This window comes from Sminthopsis crassicaudata, chromosome 3 (genome assembly GCF_048593235.1).
Source record: "Sminthopsis crassicaudata isolate SCR6 chromosome 3, ASM4859323v1, whole genome shotgun sequence".
Lineage (NCBI taxonomy): Eukaryota > Metazoa > Chordata > Mammalia > Dasyuromorphia > Dasyuridae > Sminthopsis > Sminthopsis crassicaudata.
In genome coordinates, this window is record NC_133619.1 from 386,779,764 (window position 1) to 386,802,285 (window position 22,522).

At 34.3% G+C, this 22,522-nt stretch overlaps 1 protein-coding gene across 18 annotated transcripts in view; it reads right to left on the reverse strand.

Moving 5' to 3' along the window:
• Positions 1-22,522, reverse strand: part of GTDC1 (glycosyltransferase like domain containing 1) — a 564,348-nt gene that overhangs the window by 486,914 nt on the left and 54,912 nt on the right. Inside the window, exon 1 of one of the 18 annotated variants that reach the window (XM_074302056.1) lies at positions 13,576-17,442. The exons of 16 other annotated variants lie outside the window; for them this stretch is intronic. The gene's annotated coding sequence lies outside the window, so the exon portion shown is untranslated. Of the gene's footprint in view, positions 1-1,423; positions 2,637-13,575; positions 17,443-22,522 lie in introns of those variants that run through there. One more of the 18 variants, XM_074302044.1, reaches the window with a different exon arrangement.

Consider the following 22,522-nt stretch of genomic DNA (forward strand, 5'->3'; position numbering starts at 1 on the left):
TCCAATGGCATCAATTAAGTACCTACTATATGCAAGGTTCTACACTCAGCACTGAAGATAAAACCCCGTCTGTCTCTAAGGAGTGCATATCTTCATAACTTCTCTGGGTATCTGTTTCCATTTGTAAAGTAGGTTTAAAACAAAGTTGTTTTATGTTGTTTTAACCATAAGGTGCAATGTAAATGATATTTCGAGGAATGTAAAAATACAGATTTTCAGCCGGAAGGGGCTCTCAGAGCCTAAACTCTGCATTTCAGGAGACAAAAATGAGACTCAAGGAAATGGTGTTTTGTTCAAAGTTACTTGGTTGGGATTAGAGGTTCTAATTTAGTCCATCTGAGTAATGCTTTCTCTGATGCAGATCACAGCCCCTCTATAAATTAACAAATACTCTTTTGAGAGGAGCTGAAGTTAAAAAAATTCACTTCCTAAAAACCTCTTGATAAGCTCCTCAAAACTGACATAGGCTGATCTTTGAAATCACAAAGTACTCCATGTAAAAAACTGTCATTTGGTTTCTACTGTCATCAAAGAATCAAGGGGTTCTTTGTTGTTGGGTTTTTTTTAATTCTAAGAACAGCTATTCTTCAAATATGTATAGTATTACCTTAAAACATAATAAACAACTCATTTGAATAGTTGGAGAAAAGGCTAACCTTTTGTGATTGTTGGGTATTTTTGACTTTGTTTTGGCATTTTATTAGTCATCTGAAAAAATGATGCTGATTTTCCAACTTTACCAGAAGTTAATGTGAATTTATGAAAAAATCCATGTGAGTATTATATTTTAAAATGCTAAATAAAAATGCTTCTCCCCCCCCTAAAACATAAAAACATATAACATAAAAATTCTTTCAGTGACAGTTGAGAATTTGCTTATTTGTTTCAAGAAGGAGTTGTTTTTTTTTTTTTTTTACTATGTCACTTAAAAAAAAATTTGGCATAACATATAACACAATAGGAAATTAGGACTTGATTAAAACAACTTGTATGAGCAGAATCATAAATTCACTTTCAAATGCGATTTATAACATGTATGCTTACAATTTTTATAAAATACAGTGGAAGTCCTTCCCAAAATACCCAGACTTTTGTACAATGAACAGAAAAAAATGTGACACAGTAGATCTCACACACATACATTATCAAAACCTTTTCTTTTTCTTTAAAAAAAAATTTATGTCATGTCCCTTGCCATACATCTCTCCACATGAAAAGTTTACATTTTCAGCTTTTATGGGAAATCTAGCAAGCTTCACCCAATGAAGGGCAGCTCTTACTGTAAGAAACTTAAGTTTTACAATGACAGCTTCATTTTTACAATGACAGTTTCAAAAAGAATATATATTCCTGTGGCCAATAAAGAATCTTATGACCAAACATCATGTCCCAGTCAAGAGGGACATGCTGCTCTAGGACTTACCATAATATTATATATCTGATTTCTTCATTTGGTCTTTGACACTAATTGCTTTTTTCCCCTCGATGGGAAAGAATTCATGCCACAATTGAAGGAGGATATCCATATGAAAAGAAGATGATGGTAGAATCTACTGATCTACAGTCTTCTTTCAGGGGTTTTTAATTGTCAGAGAAAAGCCAGGGACTTAAATCCCCATTATGAATCATCTCTGTCTTTATGATATTACGAGTCATTTAACTTCTTTTTTGAAACACTAGTTTCTTCATCTGCAAAACTAAGACCATTGCCACATCAAACATGAAGTAATCATAATCTGGGAATGCAGTTATAGAAGCATGAAGTTAACAGATAACTGATGTCAGGACACCCTGGCAAGAAGATTCTAAATATTTTCATAAACAAAGTACTCCGAAGTCTTGACAGGGATGGTTTACAATTTAAATTCAAAATTCAGATCACTCTATAGAAGGTAAATCAAAATCACCAATAAGGGTTGGGCTGGAGAGACCTCAAATGAGAAGGGGAAAGTAGAAAGAAAAGCAATAACAACAACAAAAAACATGATTCCTGACTTAAAGAATGTGATCTATGAGGAAACTTCAAGGGAACAGAAAGTAGCTTTCAAAAGAGAAGAATGGGGGGAAGGCCTAATATTGAAAATCATATTAAGGAGGTGTTGACCAGTTTTTTATGTTCATTGTGAGCTAGTTTTGTTGTTGTTTTTTAAGGCTAAATTATAAAACAGTATTAGGTTAAGGCATTAAGATGACTCTGACAATAAAAATGGCTGTAACTATTGTTGCTATTAATACTGTTATCATTCAAGATTGGAACAACAAACTTCACAAAGAATTGTAATAGATTGATTCAAATAAGAATCTGATCCAGCATGGCATTTCCTACTTATTCTTAGTGATACTAAAAAGCACAAACACTTTGCTTCTGATCCCATCCTTCAACTAATATTCAAATGAAACTGCCCTTACCAATAATTTTTTAACTGCAAAATCTAATGGCCTTTTCTCAAATCTTCATTCATCTTCACCTCTCTTGCAGCATATCACACTATTGATCAACAGCTCTTCTCCAACACTTCCTTCATACTACATTCCATGATATAGTTATTCTCCAGTTCTCCTATTAGATGGCAGAGCTGTGTTAGACTTAGAATCACAAAGACCCAAATTCAAATCTAGACTCAGACAATAGGCATGGACTATGAAAAAAAAAAAAAAAATCACTTGACTTTCTCAGCCTGTTTCCTTAGTGTAAAATGGGATAATAGTGCCTGCCTCTTAAGAGTTATAAGGATCAAATAAGAAAAGATAAATAAAGTACTTTACACACCAATAGAATGACTACAAAGAAAGTTTTAGATTCTGATACACAAGTTCACTGAACTTCTCTTTTTTCTTCTTCTGTCTCTCTATCTCTGTATCTTCTGAATCCAAGTTACCTTAGCCTATATTAATTGACAGATTTTTCCTTTTCTCCTTTGTCTAATAGTTCCCACTAGTCATTGCTTAGATTTTACCAGTAGTCCTTCTAGAGAAAGGCATGGCATGAGAATAAGTGGCTCAGTAGATATTCAGCTGGGCCTGGAAGCAGGAAGATCTGAGTGCAAATGCGTCCTCAGATGCTTTTTGTGTTATCCTGACAAGTCATTTAACCCTTCTTTGTCTTAATCCACTGGAAAAGGAATGGCAAATCACCTCAGTATCTTAGCCAAGAAAACACCATGGACAGTACTGATGGGCTATAGTCCATGGGTCATGAAGAGTCAAATATGACTGAACAAAACAACAATGAGAATAAGGAAATAAGTTTTAAAAGTTAATTAATCAATTAATCCTGACTCTACATGCAAACCTACAGGGAATTGGGTTTTGTTCTGAGCTTTTCTTCTCTTGCTCATTTGATTTTTTTTCCCCTGAGGCAATTGGGGTTAAGTGATTTGCCCAGGGTCACACAGCTAGGAAGTATTAAGTGACTAAGATCACATTTGAACTCAGATCCTCCTAACTTCAGGCCTGGTGCTCTATCCACTGCACTACTTAGCTGCCCCTTTTTTGATCTTTTTTTTTTTTTTTTTTTTACACCAACACATACATTTCTTGTCTGACAATGTTAACATTATAATAATAATAGCCATTTAAGGTTTGCAAAGAGCTTTATATATGTTATCTTATTTGATCCTCATAAAAAACTATGTGGCAAATGATATTATTATGGTCATTTTATAGATCAGAAAACTGAGACTAAGCAAGGTTAAGTTACTTGCTGAAGGTCCCACAACTAAGTGTTTTTGAGGAAGTATTTAAACTGTGGTCTTCCTAACTCCAAGTCCATTCATTAACACACAACTATATAAATATCATTTTCTTCCTGACTCTATCAAGAATCATCCAGCCTAAGAGTATGCAAAAGTTGGATGTCAATGTGGTATTTACTTTTAAGTTTCCTGCTGACATGGATTCAATTTGGTAAATTTGTTAGTTTTTCCAACCTTTCTTCTCCTGGCTTTAGATGCTAGAGATTCTGGCTCCTTCTTGCTATATTCTGGAGGGTAAAACTACAAAGGACTCAGTGCATCTTTCTCCTAGGCTTCTAAAATTTGAAGATTTACAGTCATCTCCCTTACCCTTGTGTCTGTGGCCGGGTGACCTGATTTCTTTGATGAAGAGCACTCTATCTTATGTAGCCACCAAAGCTTTCCTCTGCTGGGTTTCTACAAAGACCATAGCAACCATCTACTGAGTCATCCTGAAAATGTCTATGTCCCAGCTTTGGGAGCTCTCTGTTACCTCTCACCAATCCCCTATGCCCTGGATGTTTTACCTGAAGTGAACTGACTACATAATTATAATACTAGTCCTGTCCACACCAATGTAATGGGCATTGATGGGGATGGGCCTTAAGGAGCATTTTATTCAACATTCATTAGGTACTAGATACTTCCATTTGGATTTTTGCTAAAGGAGAAGTGCCCTGTTGGTCACCATGGTTCTCATCACTAAATGCAATGTCAAGTACTACTGTCAACTGAATAAAAAAGAATCATGTATTCAACACATTAAAAGGAGCAGACAAAAATTTTGCACTAATGCCTCTTCCCAACTTTCAAACAAGTCAGAATTCTGTTACCCTCATTGGATTTCTGGAGTAAAGCTGAAGGCATCTTACCTTCTTTACCTTTCCAGGAGCAGCTATTTCAACTTGCATTTACATGGTTTTAAGACCATGAATATATCTAAAAGTACCCAAGATCAGATCTCAAGTCCTTAACTGACTCCTTTATTTTGTGTTACTTTCTCTAAGCAAAGTAAACTGAACAACTGTGCTGAGATAGATGTACCTAGCTATGATGGCTAGTGGACTGAAAAATAGTGGACTGAAGTCACTGAAATCAGAATAGTCAGCATTTGTAAAGAGCTTTAAGAATAGGAATTATAATCACTTCAAATATGTTATTTTGTTTGATCCTTTACAACAGCCCATGAGATGAACCAGGGAGCTGGAGAAAAGTCTGACTATCTTTTCATTAGGATCAGACTCCCCCAGAAACCAGTCTAAAAAGGGGGTCTTTGTGGAAAAGATCCCCATAGCCCAACAGGCTATGGAAAATGTGACCAATAGTCAATCATAAAGACCAATCAACAATCATATAGTAGGTACTTACTAAGTGCCAAGTATACATTGACATGGTCACTTTATTGCCATCCATTAACATCTGGATTCCTTTTTATGGGAACCACATAGACTCAAAACCATGTAGTCTAGTCTACTAAGATTCTCTTTCCCTGAAATCTATTCCAAGTCACCTTTAGTCTATATTATTGTTTCCTTTTAAAATCTCACAATCTGGGTAGCTCTTCAAACAAATTCCTGTTTTCAGGACTTCCTGATTCCAAAATTATCCATAAAACTAACAGACATACCCTAAAGCCAATCAACAATGTTCTTGCTTCTGCTTCAAACCCTTTTTTGATTTCAGATTGCCGAGTTATAGGTTATACCCATTATTGAAGACAGAATAGCATTCTTGAGTTCAGGTTTCATAACAGCAGAGGGAAGATGCTTTTTAATAATGGTAAATGATAGAAAAAACTTCCACAACCAAATCACCTACCACAATTAATAAAGGCACTATAAAAAGTCATTTTATTTTGACCTTGTTTGTTTTTTCTGACATATGCAGGTATGAAACATGAACAAAAGAAATCTGGTGACTTCAAGTTCTGGCTCTACTACTTGCTAGTAGTTTTGCTACCTGAATGACCTAAGAATTATCTTTTATACTTTCTGGGTCTTAGTTCTCTCATATGTAAGATTAGTCAGATGGAAAGTATGACTGCTATGATTCTATGATCACCTGATTAAGATAAAAAATAAAATTCTGATCCAAGAAAATGGCACCAGTCTTTTTCTTTTCCCTTTTTTTTTTTTCTTTTTTTTGCAAGGCAATGGTGACTTGCTCAGGGTCATACAGCTAGGTAAGTGTTAAGTAGATGAAGCCACATTTGAACTCCAGTCCTTCTGACTCCAGGGTGGGTACTTTATCCACTATCTGCTATCTAGTGACCTTCATGAATCTTTCTGAACACATAGAATCAGAAAGTTCAGAGCAGAAAGTGAGCTCATCTAGTACAATCCTGTTTTATGTTTTCTTATTTTGTTTTGTTTTCTTTACAAATGAGGAAATCAAACATCAAGAAAGCTAAGTGACTTGTCCATGGTCACAAAGATAAAAAGTTTTAGAGATAAGATTTATGGCTTTCTTCTTTTACACCGAACTATTAATTCAAGTGCTAGGGTAAAAGTATTTCTTTTGGTCTGGACTCATGATTTCATTTGTATGGGAGATACTTGTGAAAAAAACTTTAAAAAGTAGTCTAATACAATATAGTTGTTTGGTAGAGTTCAGGAAAGGTTTCAAGTAGAAAGCAGTATATGAATTATTTCACAAATAAAGAGAGAGATTCTATGAAATGGGATTGAGAAGGTAATAAATTATAGGCATGGACATTGGCCAATGATCTCTAGAATGGAGACCAAAGGTACTGGCATGTGTGAGAAACAGAAAGTTTGGCTGAACTACAGAGTACAAGGAGAGGAGTAACATAAAATAAGGTTAGAGAGATAGGCTGAAAGCACTATGAGTTTTGAGATATTTTTGGAACATCTGGTTTGAAATGTCCAAGTGATAATTTGTCACTGAAATTCAGAGGAAAAAACTGGGGTTGAATATACAGATCTAGGAATCATCTGCATAGAGATGATAATTAAACCCATAGAAACTAAGGAAGTCACTGAAAAAGAAAGAGCAGTATGGGACCTTGGAGAATACCTAACATTATAGGGTTGATAAAGGAGGATGAACTTAAGTGAGAGAAAATACAAAAGAAAGAAACGTCCCAAAAATCCAGAGAAAACAGAGTATCCAAGAAGAAGCATGTTCAACAATGTCAAATGAAGCTGAGAAGTGGAGAAGGATAAGGACTGAGAAAAGACCATTGGATTCTGAAATCAAAAGATCACTGATAACGTTGGAGAGAACAGTTTTAATTAAGGAATGAGGACAGAGTCTAGAGAGAAAAAGGACTGAGAAGTGAGTAAAGAAAAATATTCTGTACTTATATAGCTACAAATATAAATACGCACACATATATACAACCAAATATATACATACATACAAAGGGGTGTGTGTGTGTGTGTATGCACACTTTTTCTCCTAGAAGAAGTCAAGTGATTTGCTCAGGATCACTTCTGTTTGCATGTATCAGGAACAGCACTTGAATACAAGTCATCTTAATTTTAGAGGCCAGCTCTGACCACTAAGCAAGAAGGTCTTTTTTTTACCAAGACTACATGTAAGAATAAAACATTATTTTCTTCTTCAATGTTCCCGCCCCAGGCTCCCTTTAGTCAGCTCCCACTGTACTTACTGCCATCCTAATGGATTTTCTGGCAGAAAGAATAAATTCTAATACCTTCTTGGCATATTTCCCCCTATGAACACATTTAATCAAATGTACTCCTCATCTCACAACTGTTGTTGTTTTTAAGAAATAATCTATAACTGAATGAGCAAAGTGATGGAAATCACCTGATAATAATAAACTATTTACCAGAAGCAGGCTAAGTTTCCAGTGGATGATATTTAAATCAAAATGGTCATCTGCAAAACTTAAGAAATGAGGTAAACTTTAAAATATACACATTGATCCACACCCTTGGCCTACATCTGCTTTTGCTTTGAAATGGGGAAAGCCCAGGTTACACCTCTTTGAAAAGGTTAAGCATAACTTCCCCTAGTTCCTTCCAAAACCAAAGTATATTATGACATTTATTGGCTGAATCTCCAAATATGCCTTGCAAATATGTGGTAAATACTTTTTTCAGAGATGATGCAAGATTCAGGTATGCAAAAGGAAATGCTAAAATGGGTCTTACTTCTATGGCATTAAAAGTGCTTAGGGAAATGATTTCACAACTAGTTACCTACCTCCTGAACAGAGAAGTACTGGACTGAATATGCAGAATAAGACACTCATTTTTAGACATGGTCAACATGGGTTTTCATTTATTTGATTAGAATATTTGTTATGAGAATGTGCTATTTCTTTTTCCTTTTCTCCCAGTAAGAAGGAAAATTTTGGAAGAAGGGAAAAAAATATGTTTAAAAGTTAAAAGTGCATTTAAATACCAAAAAATACATATAACATAGCTTGTCACAAAACTCACATACTTCCTTTATTAGGAAGACCTAAATTCGAATCCCACTTCAGATACTTACTAACTTTATGACTAAGCAAATCACAACTTTTCTCAGCCTCAGCTTTTTTCCTTCTGAAAATATTCATAATAATATGTTGTAAAGGAGCAAATGAAATAACATGTGAAATGATTTGCAATTTTTAAAGCTCTATATAAATGCTAGTTATTCTGGTTTTTACTACTATTACCACTACTACGATGCTTATTGCAGTAGATGCTATTTCTATTCTTCCTTTGCAATGGAGTGAATATAGAATTTTTTAAAAGAGTATAACAGCACAAGTTCATGGAATCTCATGGGCCCATTACTTTTTAATTCTTTCTGGCATTTCCTATTACTTACTCTCTATTATCCCCTCTTAGTATAAAAACTATTATTTAAAACTAAATGCTTAACACTTTAAAATTAAAATTTCCTTTTCATTTCCAGCAATGCTATATATATATATAATTTGTAATCCCATATTATTATGTTATCATAACATTTCTCACACATACATAACCAACTTTCTTACCATACTAAAAAATGAGAGGTAGAATAGGCAATTGGCCCTGACTAAGATGTATCCAAAGTAAGGGATCCCTGGAGGTAGAAGTGAGGTCAGGATCGAAGTGAGCAGCAAAAGAAATATTTTCTCACAGAATATTAAGCACATAATTATTAATTTTAGTAAGATTCCATAAAGAAACTAAAATTATTTGTAGTAACAATTGGCTACAGTCACTCAGCTAAGATAGCTCATTGCTATATTAGAAGCTGTGGAGAATGACCACAACTCTAAAGACTTCAAGCAAAGATCAGCACTATTAAACTGTCTCTTTCAAGTTTACACCTGTCCAGCACAAAAACTTTCGAAGAAAAATGTTAAGATATTTGTTGAGTAGTAAAGCAATGACTTTATCCCTTTTCTTCCTTTCTTTTAATAAAGTACAGAAGTGAAACATTTGTTTTCTATTATTTTTAGATTTGTGTATATATATACTTTTAAAATACCATTGAATATCCATCATTTTAACTACTGCATTCTGCTTTTGTTAATGTTGAGTCTAAACTTGCACTGTATGAATACAACAGCAAAAATGCAAATTAAAACTTTTTTTTTCCCTGAGGCAATTGGGGTTAAGTGACTTGCCCAGGGTCACACAGCTAGGAAGTGTGAAGTGTCTGAGACCAGATTTGAACTTAGGTCCTCCTGACTTCAGGGCTGGTGCAATTAAGACATTTTAATAAACTTCAGGCATGAATTGCTTATTTCTTTTGAAGAATAAACTGTACCTTAAAAAAAAAAAATAAGAAATCCAAACTACATCCTTCCCACCATTGTGCCAAAAAATGCTATAACTTAAGCTTAAGGGAAGCGCTTTCTAAAAACATGGGGATGAACTTTGACAAGCTTTTGTGATTCTATATTTTTCTAATATGTATACTGCTTCTAAGTAAGGAGGCAGAATAATAGAGTTTTATTTTGGCTTTTGTTTTTTTTTTTTTTTTTTAATTTAGCAAGGTAGAAGATCCAGGTTCCAGTCCCCCCTCTAATTCTGGCAAAAATCACATAAAATGGGTGAAAGGGCACCTCTCTAAAGACTGGGGTTTCCTTCTAAGATCTCATTCATTAACTAGGCATGGACCCACATTTAATACCACATACTAAGATAAGATCAAGATGGGTCCATGATTTAGGCATAAAGAACGAGGTCATAAATAAATTAGAGGAACATAGGATAGTTTACCTCTCAGACTTTGCAACAACAACAAAAAAATTCAGTTCTGCACATATATATTGTACCTAGGATATACTATAACATATTTAAAATGTATGGGAATGCCTGCCATCTAGAGGAGGGGGGTGGAGGGAAGGAGGGGAAAAATTCGGAACAGAAGGGAGTACAAGGGATAATGTTGTAAAAAATTACCTATGCATATGTACTGTCAAAAAAATGTTATAATTATAAAATTTTTAAAAAAAGATCTCATTCATTTCTAAAATCTATGAAAGGTATATAGATTTATGTAGGTAGGTAGATAGATAGACAGGTAGGTGGGTGGGTAGGTAGATAGGTAGATAGATAGATAGATAGATAGATAGATAGATAGATAGATAAATAGATAGATATAAGAAGGCATAATATTCCATAGAAGTAACTTGTGCCAAGTTAGAAAAGGGAGTAATTTACATGGGTTTGTGCTTTTCAAGTGATATGAAATTTAAAATGGGTCGGACACACAGGAGGCAGAGAAAATGAGGGAATTTTAAAAGGCCAGCAAAGAGGATAGCTTTGATCTAGTAGGCCAAAAGAAGCCACTATCATTTCTTAAGCATGGAAGGAATGTGATGAAAGTAGTGTTTTAAGAAGATTAATCTGATAGCAGTATGAAGAATAAATTAAAGAAGAAAAGAAATCAATGGCAAAAATCCAGGTGTGGGGTAATGAAGACCTTGAATGGGGTAATGGTAATGAGAATGAAAAGGAAGGAACAAATTTAATGTTTTAGAGGAAAATCTGACAGAATTTAGTGACTGATCACATGAAAGTGACAGATGACACCACAATAGCTCCAAGGTTTTGAAACTTGAAGTAGTGAGGTACCTTTAACAGAAAATAGGGCTAGTTCTGAAGGGAATTTTGTTTGAAGAAAACAAATTCTTTTTAGATATGGTGAGTCTGCAGTGACAATGAGATATCTAAGTGTAAATATCTTAAAGGCAGCTGGAAATACTGGACTGTAGCTTAGGTAAGATCTGAGCTGGGAATATAGATTTGGAAGGCATCCACATAGATATGGTTGCTGAAACCATGAAAACAGATCATTCCTCTAAAGGGCAAGAATGTAGAAAGAAAAGAACAAAGGAACTTGGACTCAACAAGTATTTATTTAGCACATACTGCAGAACCAGAAGATTAAAGAGTCATAAACTAAAATCTGAGGAACACCCAAACTTAAGGGAAGGGAAAAAGAAGGGCAGACAACAAAGCAGCAACAGTAAGAATTAGTTCAGATTAGTCTCTGAAAGCCAACAGAGAAGTCAACAAAATTGAGGCACAACAGAGACCTTTTAGAGTTGACTAGAATTAGGTGGATTGTAACCTTAAAAATAATAAGTATAGGTTAGGAAGTGTGGTAAGTAAGGAAGCCAGATTACAGGGGGTTAATCATACTGCTATGATAACATGGAGGGGAAAAAAGGCAGCTGCCAGTAAACTGAAGGTGAAATTCAGAGATAAGGGAAAAGTACATTTAATAATTGAAAGGGGACAAACTTTATCTCAAGAAAGCTTCATGGGATTTTTTTTTAACACCTCCACAGAAGATACAGACCTTTGGTGTTTCAAAATCTCCCCAAAGAATCAAGTAAGACATGGAAGTCAATTTTTCTATAACTGAAAGGTGAAAAAAAAGACTTACTTTTGATAGTGATCCAAACTGTGATCAAAAAGTGATCGTATTTATGAACTCAGGATATACAAATATGACATTATAGACATGTATATTTGGATGAGTTCAATAAATATATTGAATGAATGAATGACATACTTCTTAAGAGAGCAATAAAGTGATTTAAAATTAATTGGATTCATTTGTTGACATTCACTGGGTAAATACAGAAATGCTAGATCTGTATGCCTAAAGTTCTATTCCAGCTTTTGTAACCAACAGGAATTGTTTATTTGTTTCAGGGACTATATAGGGGTTGACCTCATTCATCTAAGTCAAGATCCTCAATCTAGAAACCCTTAATTAAAAAAAACAAAACAAAACAAAACAAAAAAAAAAAACTAGTAAATATATTATGAATTTCAATAGAATTGGTGTTCTTTGGAATCTTATGCATTTCATTTTATGTATCCAGAAATGATTCTAAGGATACATTATACAAAATAAAATAATAATAATAATAAAGTTAGGAACTCCTGATCTGACTAGAATTTCTCCAAATGGAAAATGGAGATTATAGGCTTAAAATCATCTCTTTACCACCTTTACTAACTGTGATAGGGATTGGACTTGTATATTAGTGAGTTGCCTATAGAACTGAAGGATAAAGTAACCAGCCCAGGGTCACACAGCCAGTAAGTGTCAGAGGCAGGACTTAAGCCAGTTCTTTATCACAAATTGTGATACTATAGGGGGAAACCCCACCAAAAAAGTTCCAAAAAACTTATTTAAGCCAAAAGCTTCAAAGTCATTTGTACCACAGGTCCACAGGAACCACAGATATGTCAATTAAATTGAGGCAAAAAGAAAACTTTTAGAGTTGATTAGAATAAAGTAAAAGATAACTTTTTTTAAAATAAATCAAAAAACCTTCTAAAAGGCCAATCCAATTTAACAGAAGTTAAGCTTGGACTTGAGCTTGGACTCTATTGGCCTAATCTTTAGAGTGCCCAAGGTCACTTCTATGCCATGAAAGCATGGAGTCAGGATTTTCACAGCAAAGTATACAGTTTAAGCCACCTCTGAATTATTTAAAGGCTAGTGGTATGCAAAATAATCATCTGTACTAACAGATAACAGTCTATGAGTCTATGACTCATTTCCTATCAGGCTGTACTCCTTCTGACTAGATTCCATCATGACCATGTTCCCAGGAACTTCATCAGGAAATTCATCAATCATCCTGAAACAGTGCTTCATCCTTGATATTCATATCCCATTTTCATTACCTTCAATATGCTTCACTCTTTTGAAGAACAGAGCAAAAAACTTCTACAAAAGCCTCCATTTAAAAGGGTTTCCAAACTAGTCATCTCTTCTTTTCTCCCTGTCTGCACTAGTTTGGAATATGACCATGCTACCACCCAAATACCCTTCCAATGCCCCCCCCTCCTCATTTGAGTTTCCTTTTAGTCATCTTACTCCAAAAGATTGAAAACTCCCTGTAAAGACAGTACTTCATGTTTGTATTTGCATCCTCAGTGTTTGGCACTTAAAAAATATTTATTGTCTGATTCCAAAATCTAGATCTATCCCCAGTCCAAATCTCACACCTAAGATATAGTCCTACATTTCCAATTTGTAAGATACATAAAGCATATACTATCAGCTTTAGATAATTAAGAATTGGCTGTATCTAATGAATTTGTATTCTGAGAACCTGAGTGGCTATACCACTGGTATAATGTTGATATGTAACATTCTCTAGGCCTTGGTTTCCTCATCTGTAAAATGAGGGGGTTGGACTAATATGATAGGACTATTCAGGTCCCTTCCAGTCCTAAATGTATATTTCTTAAGAAAGTGTCTCCTAATAGAGATTGTAATGAGGCCCAATAAGACAAAGTTCGTAAATGGAATGCCAGTTGGATGCCACCAATAATTCACAAGCAATATGGTATACTATAATGGGCACATGTTAAGAAGTCAAAAAACTTACATTCTAGATTTTGATATTAAAGAGTCATATCACTTTGGTGAGTAACTTTATTTCTGAAGCCTCAGTTTCCACATCTGTAAGAGAAAAAAGTTAAATTTCATGATCTCTACCACAGGTTGCCATTTGTCCTTCATTCTGGACTAGCACCCTGACATTAGGAAACTGATGCTATGACAAGCAAATGAATTGAATTTAAGTGAGGAACTGCTATGCAAAGTCACCAGCCTCACTGAGAATATGGATCCAGTGGCAAGGTTTAGATCAGGACAACTGGACTTGGTGCATCCTCTGGCTCATTTTCTGCCTCAGTCAAACTGAAATTTGTTAAAGACCTTATTTTAAAAAGGCCAAGGTCTCCCACTGCGTCAAGCACCATCTCCAATCATCCTGAGCTATATCTTGCCACTCTTCTCCCTCTCTTTCTCTCTTCTCTTTTTCTTCTTCCCTTTCCCCTTTCTTTCTCTGCCTTGTCTCTGTCTTTTTTTTTTTCTTTCCCTTCCACATAGGTGGACCCTTACATGCTCTGCCCAAAGGATCCTGAAACCTCCCAAGAAATCTCAGGGTTTACCTACTTATATTTCTTTCTTAAGGACCATCCCTTAAATCCAAACTACTCTGGCTCTCATTGGCCGACAATAGGTTCCAGGCCAAGCCCCATTCTGTAACTGTTTGGACCCTATTTACTTGGAGTGAATGTAAAAAGTTTCTCTTTGGGTCAGAAAGGGCCTTCCCCTATCAGATTTTTTTTTCTCTTGGACTAAGTAAAAGAGAGCCTTCTTTGCTTCAATTCTAACCTGACTAACTTTAATCACTGAATGGGCACTGACTCAGTCAGAGACCTGTTATCAAAAGCATAAGGAATAAAGCACTGGGCTTGGAGTTAGGACGACACTTACCTGTGTGACCCTTAACAAGTAATATAACTTCTGTTTGCTTCAATTTCCTGAACTATTAAATAGAGATAATAATAACAAAATCACAAAATTATAGTGAAGATAAAATGAGATATCTATAAAATGATTAGCATACTGCTTGGCCCATAGTAGGAGCTACATAAATATTTATTCTGTTCCCTCTCCCTTTCTATGGTCCTTTCCAACTCCAAAATTATATGGTTTATAAATAAGCTTCCAAAGTGCTTGAAAGTTGATGAAAAGTGTACCTTTAAACATTTTAAACACCATCCACGAAATTGTGATTACACTATTAATTTAACCCAGTCCCTGACAAATTATCACCAATTACAGATAAGTGTGGTCTGAATTAATGAGGTTTTCTGTAATGTTTAGGGACTCATTCCTGTTAAAGGAAAATACTTGACAGTCACAGTAACCAAAAGTAAAACCAAAGTCTAAAGTGATGTTTTCTTTGGTTTGGATTTTCAGACTTCTGCCAGGACTCATGTGAGATTCAGATCAACAAAACGATTTAATCAGGACTTTGGACCCTGCAAAACAACTCTAAATATTCTAGATTACATACACTTCTAATTTAAAAATACCAAATCTCCTATTAGTTTTGCTGAATCTATTCAAAGCTAAATATATACAACAGCCATCACAGGCATTATAACTACTCTTTTCCAAGGTTATTGTTAAGTATTTTACTATCTTTTTATCTTGAATTAAATCAAATAAGATACTAATTTCATTTCAGGTATTTCCTCTGAGTTATGTGGAAGGGAATAAACTCATTGGACTATCTATATTCACACACAAAGTTTTTCGATCACAAAGGAACTCCAGCAATGCCCATGTTACCATACAGGTAAAATACTTCAGTTCAGAAAGTTCAGGATATAAGTTGTAAGAGAGTATAGGTAGTGATTCTCAAGAGCTGGTTCAATGACTCTGCTATATAATTAAAGAGGCAAACTTGGAAAGAAACTAGATTGAGTCAGAGGTTCTGTCTCTACCTATTTGACTGTGGGCAAGTCATTCTTAGCCCACTTCCTCATCAGTGAAACAGATATAATAACTCTAATGCAGAGTAAGGGAATGAACATTTAATATAGCACTTACTATGTGCCAGGCACTGTGCTAAACACTTCACAAATGTGATCTTATTTGATCCTCACAGAAACCTAAAAGGGTTCTTTGTGTTGATCTTTTTATTATCATCAGTGTCATCATCAATGGAAATTTCAATAGTTTCACCAATGATTCTATTCAGATACCAAGTAGAACTATGACATCATCAATAAGGATTTTCATTCTGACGAAACCATAATCACAACATAGTTGTGGTCCACTTATCCTGTGAGTTTCCCTTCCCGACTTGTCATAAATTCCCTACCCAATATGCTAAAAAGTCTTGGTTGCTTTCTCTTGGCATCCCAATGACAACACTAGGGCACACAGGTGGCATAATCCATCTCTTTCGATCTCTGACCATGGCAAACCAAGTTTATAACCTTGGTGTAACCTTTAACTCTTCCTTCTCTTCTCATCCATTTACAAAGACTTGTCAATTCTACCTCTCAATAACTCTTTGTGGGGAAAAAAAAAAAAAGAAACTTTTGAATTTAATGTAACCAAAATTATCCATTATGCATTTCAAAATGTTCTCTAATTCTTCTTTGATCATAAATTCTTCCCTTTTCCAAAGATCTGACAGGTAAATTATCCTTTGTTCACCTAATTTACTTATGGTATTACCCTTTATGTCTAAATCATGAACCCTCTTTGACTTTATCTTCATATAGGGTGTGGGATGCTCCCAATAACTCTTTATATCTATTCCCTCTTCCTTACTGCCACCACCAGTAGTCAAGAACAGCTTCATTACCACCCAGACAGACTTTTTCAATAGCCCCTGAGAAGCTCCAACCTTTATACTATTTTCAAAATAATCCTTTTTTTTTTTTGGTCAGAACTGATTCCATCACTTCTTTACTCAAAAATCTCCAATAGCTCCTTCTTGTCTAGTTAGAAGTCCAAAGTTCTCTCCTTGGTATTCAAACCTATTCATAATCTGATACCATTTTAGCTTTCTGATCTTAATTCATATCACTTCCCAGTACATACTCTATACTCAGGCCAAATGAGACAACTTTCTAATCCCCAACAGTCAGTCAACAAATAATTAATTAATTAACAAAAATTAATATCTACTATGTGCCAGGCGTTGTGCAAAGAATTGGGACTATGAAATATTACTTAAAGAACAATAAGGCAGCACATATTGCAAAGTAACTTTTATGGAAAGATTATAGAGAAACATGGATAACTAGCATGGATGAGATAAGGCATAGGGAAGCTCTGGTCTGCAACAATATAGATTGAAGGGAAGGCTATCCAATCAATGAAATCATCTCTCATTGTATCAAAGTAATTATTTTAAAATTAGCTGGTTATCTCCATATGGAAACTGTTTTACATTAACGTTAACAATTCCCTAAACTAAGAACCATTCCACAGTTAGTTCACCATCCAACAGTAACAATATCCTTCTCATTTTTTATACTTGGAATTTCTCTAGACCAAAAGTAGAATTGGAACAACAGGACTTGACAAAGATTCACAGTATCCCCCTCAGAAATACATAAGCTAAGAAAGATGTTTCCATCATTCCTATAATTATTGATGGCCTATGGGTCTACCAATGAGGAGAAAAAGGGCAGGAGGAGGCAACTATGCAGAGATTGGCAGCCTTTCAAAAGTAGGATGCCAAACTGACCACAATGTGGTGAATGGGGTGTGGGAGGAATAGGGGCAGCCCCAGAATTGGCTTGCACTGCTAAAGATAAAAGCAAAAAAAACAAAAATCACATCCAAATCTAATCTAAAATCTAAATCACAAATTTTACTAATTAAGAGATTCATGTAAGTTAACAAGTTCTTCTAACTCAGGAGTTCTTGACCTAGAGCCTGTGAACTTGGCTTTGTATTTTTTTTAAAAATTCTTTTGATAAATGGTATCCCAACATAATTGGTTTCCTTTGTGACACTATGTATTTTAGCTTGTACATTTAAAAACATTATACTGATATGTTTTAACATGTTTAACATATATGAGACTGCCTGCCATCTAGGGGAGGGGAGTGAAGGGGAGGAACAGAAGTGAGTGCAAGGGGACAATGTTATAAAAATTATCCATGTATATGTTCTGTCAATAAAAAGCTATTAAAAAAAAAAAAAAAAAAAAAAAAAACCATTATCCTGAGAAGGCATCCATAGGTTTCATCAGATTGCCAAGAGGTTTCTGATACAAAAAAGGTTAAGAAGGTCTTTTGGTCTCCTACAGGAACATTTCCCTGAGTTACCTCATCAGTAATGACATTTTGTAAAGAACCCTGTAGATAAATTTAAAATAGTTATTTTTAACATTTTAAATATATTTATGATAAATTATACATTGTTCCATTTTATGCAGATCAAATAAATCATACCTTTCCTTCATACATCATACAGCCCTTTGCTTATGCTTCTCATGTGTTCATCACATCATTTTGAATTATACTTGTGTATATATACTTGTGTGTGTATATATATATCATATCTCTCTCTAGACTCTATGACAGCAGTAACGGTATTAAACTTCACTCCTAAGCACAGATACCTAAAAGTTTATTAAATTAGGCACCAAGGAAGTACTAGAAAAGGGTGCCAGAAAGTGAAAAAGTATGAGAGACCAGAATAGGTGATGAGGAACAACAATAAACAAAAAAAAGCTTTTGTAGATGCTACAATTTTGTAACAAAGCATAAATTCTCTCATGTGCCAAGGATTTCTGATTTGTCAACAACAAATGAGAATGGATAACTTCACCCATACTGATAGAGAGACAGATGAAGTGAGCATCCCAGGGCAACTGTAATCTTTGCCATAGTTACTACATCTAATCTTATGATTAGATAGACAAACATAGGGATGAATGAATAAATAAATCATAGGTAGATACAGCAACTACAAATACAAGCAAGCAAGACAGTACTTTCCCTCAAAAAGTATACATTCCAATGGGAAGTTAATGCAGAAAAGTAGAAAAGAAGAGGAGAAAATGGGAAGGACATGGTGAAGGATAAGCAAAACAGCCAAAGAGATCATCACCTGGGGGAAGTTATATGAAGAAAACTCAATTAATATCAATCAGCAGCTTCCACAAGTAGAAAATTGCGATCACAAATGAGAGTGAAGTAAGTGTCTTTGATTTTATTCCCATCTCTGAAACTAACTTCTCTCTGTAACCTTAGGCAAAGCATTGTGAAACTCAATTTCTTCTTTCCGTCAAATGACACAGTATCATATAGCTATATCACAGGAGAGCTGTAATGATCAAATAAAACTAATTATATTAAGAAACAATACAGACATATTTAAGTGCCTGCCTCTTAAACAAATATGGGCAACAGTAACAATGATAACAATGGCAACATTTATATAACACATGCATAACCAGACAATGAACTAAGCATTTTACTTATACTATGTTACTTGGTAGATACTATTATTAGATCCATTTTACAGATGAGAAAACTGAGACAAGGAACAGTTAAGTAAGTTGACCACAATTGCATAGCTAGTAAGCATCTGAGGCCAAGTTTGAACTCTAGTCTTCTTGACTCCAGAACTAGTACTTTATCTACTGCATCACAATGAATTATTTTAATGTATTGTTTTTAAGCTTAACATTACTTTTTTAAACAATTTCATTTCATTATTACAATTATCCTATGAATTTAAATGAAAATACTAGCTGCAAATGTTAGTATAATTAAATCTGAATCATGCAGCTGGTTTAATCTTCAACCTATTTCAACTAGTCTTCAACTCAGAGAAAGAAAGCAGCAACAGATATAAAATATTTGTATCTGGGACAGCTTTTGTAAAAGATACGTGTCCAAAGAAGGCTTGAAATAAAATTTAATAGAAGTTTTCTGATTATCTTCATTGGACTAATTTTATCCATGCCCATTTTCCCCAGAGCCATATCGATTAACCAAATATAGATTATATTTTGAAATGCTCAATAATCATACGTTATAAGCACCAAGAGTCAATATGCAACCATGAAAAGATGTATATTAAACTGATAGAGAGCAAAATATATAGTACTATACACACATCCATAAACACATGCTAATTACAACAATGAAAATGAAAAGATCACTAAAAGAAAGATGAAAAATCAGCAAAGGTATTAAAAATAGCAATATAATACTTCCCCTTCTCAAAGCAACAAGGTGGGACACTACTAGACCAAAATATTATATATGTTGTCAGAAGCAGACAGTTTGGGATTTGTGGATTTTATTAATTTAGTCAATAAACATTTATTAATTAAGTATGTACTATGAATATTAGGTATGTGCAGCCATGTAGCACAATGGATAGAATGCTAGGCAGGAAGTCAGGAAAACTCATCTTCCCGAGTCCAAACCTGGCTTCTGACACTCCTTTAATTATATTACTATGGACAACTCATTTAACCCTATTTGCCTCAGTTTCCTCATCTGTAAAATGATCTTGAGTAGGAAATGGAAAACCACTCCAGTATCTTTTGCCAAGAAAATTCCAAATGAGATCATAAAGAGTTGGACACAACTGAAAAATGACTGAACAGCAGCAGCTTTAATATGTTTAATAGCTATAAACTACACTAAGACTCCTGAAGGTAAATGTTTTTCTTTGTTAATAAAGAAGGCTCAGTTGGGGGTAGAAATGAAAGTAAAATGTAATTATTTCCAGAAATTATCTTTATATAAAAACAAATAATACAAATAAAATTTTAAAATAACCAAGAAACATACAATCCTGATATGCAAAAAAAATTGTGATAAGAAAAACTAAGATATATTTTTGTTTCCTTAGAATGGCATGTTATAGCATTGCACCTGATTTTCACTAGTAAAATAAGAATTTTCTTTTCCACACCACTCAACTACCTTTATGTCCCTATATTTAAAAATAGGTACAAACAAATTTAGGAGAAAGCAGGTAAAATCATGTCATCACAAGAAGCACATTCAAGAAGTTAAATACTATGTCCACTTTAACAATCTAAAAGTTGAACAGCTTATCTTCTAACACTTTAAACAACATAAGAAAAAAAGAAACCAGTTTTGCCATTTCTGAATTAAGACAATTTAATAATTTACTAATCAATGAGGCCAATTACCCAGGTAATAACCATAGAACCATATGCAAAATGAAATAATCCCTCCCACCATCTCTAACTTGAAAACCCAGGAAACCAGCTGTGGATTAACTATCATTTTAGGACCTAAATAAGAGCTTTGTCAGTCAAGATAATGACACAATAATTCTAAGTATTACTAATAATAATCCTGGATCGCTTTTTTTTAAACAAAGAACACTTTCAGGATTACAAAGTACCTTCCCCACAACCACCCCCTAAGCTAGTCAGTGCAAAGCATTATTCCCATTTTACAGTATCACTTGGAAACCCTGACCCCAACTGGCTGAAGGCCAGTAATATTACATTTCACTTCTTTCTTAGGATTCTCTAGTACCCTTCAGGAGATTCGGGGATATCTAGACTCTGCAAAAAGCTACAGCCCCCCCCACAGGCCGGGGCCAACAGAGTTCCCTCACATTTCAGGGTTACCATTTAACCATTAACAGCCATATTAGCCTTTATAAAGAAATATTTACTTCAAAAGGCATAAACACAAAATTAAGTATAAACACAAACAAGGTATAAACACACAAACTTACTCCTCCAATACATGGAGCTTAATCCTCCTCCTCTTTGTACCACATTAGTTTCAAGGGAAGGGATGGATACAGACAGAGTACTGATCTCTCCCAATGAGGAAAGAGTCTCATATCAATGGGCTTTGGGGTTCTGGTTACATTACATTTAAGGAAATCAAGTCTAGGAGATAAAATGATTTATCTATTGCTATACCCCCATAAGTATCTGGACTAAGATTTGAATACCGTACTCCTAACCCCTAACTCTATCCATATACCAAACTGTCTTTCACTAGCATTTAAGGAGAAATCAAGATAAGAAGGATAAATAAGGATATGATTAAATAATATCTTAATTCTTCTTATTATTTTTTAACATTTTACCATTCTACTTTTGTAACAATGAAAATATCCCAGATTTGCAGTTCCTCCTATCAATCTCTCCCAACTTGGCTTTATCCTTCAGGAAAAAGGAGTGGTCTAGGCAGGGAGTCCCAAGACAGGAAAAAGGACTGGTTTCTTCTACCCCAACACACACACACACACACACACACACACACACACACACACACACACACACACACACACACACACACACAATTTCTATATTAAGAATCAAGCAAAAATTATAATCTTCTGATGTCTTGTCACAAAAGAGAAAAAGACTAAAGTATATAATTCTGAAAATTTTAAGAATCTAGCATTCAGGAAGGAAAATTTCAGTGGAACCACAAATAATCCCTTGCTTTTTCTAATTAAAAAAAAAAATCATCTTTTGCAAAAGATAATGTTTTTCAAATATTTTTCTCACCACTGATTATATTGAAATAATACTGAAAAGTGTTCCTTTTATAAAGGAAAAAGTCTTAGAAGATAAGAACAGTGTCCAGATAGTGCTCACATACAACTTCCAGTAGTGGGCTCAGCACCACATGGGCATTTAACAAATAAAACAAATAAATAAATTCATTCCAAATCATTAGTAACAAAATTAAACATAACCATACATTATCAGCATTTAAGAAAGATTGCAATATAAGATAAAAGAAACAAATCATTTCCATATGTTTCAATTCAGTGTTGCAAGCAGTTGACAGAAAAGTTTGTATACTTAAAGGGATGCCTTTTAATTTAAAAGATGGATTAAACATAAGTTAAAAGTAAAACATTTGGTTTGAATAAGCACATCTTTTCTCTCCAAAGTATTTTATAAAAAAACTGAATAACTACAACTTATTCTGATATTTCATATCAACATATTAGTAGTTATTTTTTCAAATTCCCCAGGC